Source organism: Apium graveolens, chromosome 2, assembly GCF_009905375.1.
Source record: "Apium graveolens cultivar Ventura chromosome 2, ASM990537v1, whole genome shotgun sequence".
In the NCBI taxonomy this organism is placed as follows: Eukaryota; Viridiplantae; Streptophyta; class Magnoliopsida; order Apiales; family Apiaceae; genus Apium; species Apium graveolens.
The window spans coordinates 205,748,382-205,751,110 of NC_133648.1; the positions used below are offsets into that span (position 1 = coordinate 205,748,382).

The 2,729-nt window shown below is 38.5% G+C and overlaps 1 non-coding gene across 1 annotated transcript; it reads right to left on the reverse strand.

Annotated features, from left to right (window-relative positions):
* Positions 1 to 2,003: 2,003 nt before the first annotated feature.
* On the reverse strand, positions 2,004 to 2,110 carry LOC141709624 (small nucleolar RNA R71). Its single transcript, XR_012570189.1, has one exon. It is a non-coding gene; the product is annotated as a small nucleolar RNA R71 (small nucleolar RNA).
* Between the last annotated feature and the right edge of the window lie 619 nt (positions 2,111 to 2,729).

The following is a 2,729-nucleotide window of genomic DNA, read 5'->3' on the forward strand; positions in this document are numbered from 1 at the left end:
AGCTGTCTTTGCCATAGGGAAGAATTTAGTAAGAAACTTCTGAGCAAGATCTTCCCAAGTAGTAATAGAGCCTGGTGGTAGAGAATGCAACCAACACTTAGCCTTATCCCTCAGAGAGAATGGGAATAGCCTCAGATTTATAGCATTTTCAGAAACATTGTTGAACTTGAAAGTGTCGCATATCTCGATAAAATCTCTAATGTGCATGTTGAGATCTTCCGTTGGAGAACCTCCAAAATGGACTTAGTTATGCATAATCTGAATCATGCTAGATTTGATTTCAAAAGTATTAGCTGCGATGGATGGTTTGATAATGCTAGAATGAATATCATTAATCTTCGGCTGAGAATAATCCATCAAAGCTTTCGGATTTGCTACTGGTATAATAGCTTCTTCTTCAACTTTCTCAACTTTTTTCAAAAACTTCTTCAACTACTTCAACTTCTTCCAGTGCTTATTTAAGAGATTGAGAATGTGTTCACATACACGCCCTCTAGAGTACCTAAAACAGCAACAAAGTAAATAAGAAAGTAAAATATCCGAGTCAGTGAACTTTAATGACCACTGATGTCAAGCACATAAACTAAAAATTAACACCGAGTCCCCGGCAACGGAGCGAAAAACTTGTTAGGGCGAAAACACGCGTTAAATTACACGCAAGTATACGCATTCGCAAGTAGTATATGATATAAATTAGATTCGTTCCCATAGACACTTGTTTAGGTTAAGTTCAGATTACGCACTTGTGCAACAATGTATGGTTATCGTTCAATGCTAAGACAATAACAAGTTGAAATGTTTATAACTAAATTTAAACTAACATGTAATTAACTAAAAATAAAAGTAATTAAATTAACTATATAAGACAAACATGGGATTCTAACTTCATTAAATACTTCATTCAAAGTCATTGTTCTTAACCTTAGCATGCAGTGGTGATGACAACTAATCAAATAACACGAAACTAGTAAATGCCAACTATCGGTTCAAAAAATTAGCTAAGTGTTATCTGATTAGTGTCATCACCATTGCATGCTAAGGTTAAGAACAATAAGGCTATTGAATGAAGTATTTGATGAAATTAGAATCCCATGTTTGTTATATATATTAATTCGATTAATATTAATCTTGTAGTTATAATTATTAGTTTAATTCTTAGTTATAAACAACCTCAATTTGTAATAGTCTTAGCATTGAATAATAACCATACATTGTTGCTTAAGTGCGTGAATTAATTAGTTAACCAATACAGTCTCTGTGGGAATGAACTAGAAAAGATTCTATACTACTTGCGAACTCGTTTACTTGCGTGTATTATTAGCGCGTGTTTAGCGACTAACAAGTTTTTGGCGCCGCTGCCGATGTTAATTTATAGTTTATGTGTTTTCCATCAGTGGTCGTTAAAGTTCATTGACTCGGACATTGTTACTTATCTGTTTCCTTGTCTTATTTCAGGTACTCTAGCGAGGGTGTATGCATACGCGTTCGCGTACTCGTAAGAGAACACATTGGATAAAGCCTCGAAAGAAGTTGTGGTAGTTCGTAAGGAAGTTTTCGCGGAAGAAAAGAAGGTAGAAGAAGAAGAGAAAGTTGAAGAACCAGCTTTAGTAGAGATGGGTGATCAAGCGGAAAATACTAAGACTTTGATGGACTATACTCAGCCTAAGATTAATGACATTCAGTCAAGCATCATCAGACCAGCCATCAGGGCTAACACTTTTGAGATCAAGTCAAGTACGATTCAGATGATACAGAACTCAGTTTAGTTTGGGGGTTCTCCAACTGAAGACCCCAACATGCACATCAGGGATTTCATCGAGATCTGCGACACTTTTAAGTTCAATGATGTGACTGAATATGCTATCAAGCTACACCTCTTCCCATTCTCTCTGAGAGACAAGGCTAAGTGCTGGTTACACTCTCTGCCAGCAGGATCTATCACCACTTGGGAGGTTCTTGCGCAAAAGTTTCTAACTAAATTCTTCCCCATGGCGAAGACTACTCCAATCATGAATGCTCTTACCCAGTTTGCTCAACAAACAGGAGAATCTCTATGTGAGGCTTGGGATCGATATAAGGAGATGCTAAGGAAGTGCCCACACCATGGCATACCTGATTGGATGATTATCAAATGTTTCTACAATTGATTGGGTGCTACTTCTAGACCCATGCTGGATGCAGCATCAAGAGGAGCCTTGTGGGCTAAGAGCTACATTGAAACTTATGAACTTATTGAACTGATGAATGCTAATGAGTACCAGAATCCTTCCAAGCGACTGACTCAAGGAAAAGTCACAGGAATTCTGGACTTAGACGCAACAACTGCCATTGCTGCCCAACTTAAGGCTTTGACGATGAAGGTGGACACTTTGGCTAATTATGGAGTTAATCAAATCGCTAGTATCTGCGAGCTTTGTGCTGGTGCCCATGAAACTGATCAGTGCGCAATTTCTAGGGAATCAGCTCAGTTTGTGAGCAACTTCCAGCGATCGCAGCAACTAGTGCCAGCCACCTATCATCCCAACAACCACAATCATCCTAATTTCAGCTGGAGCAACACTCAGAATGCAGTTCAACAGCCTTATCAGCAATTTCCAGCTAAGCAGTTCAACCCCCCTGGTTTTCAGCAACCACAGTATGCACATAGACAGCAACTCCAGCTGCAACAAGCCAATGAAAAATCTTAATTAGAAGAGTTGAAGCTTATGTGCAAGAGTCAAGTTGTGTCT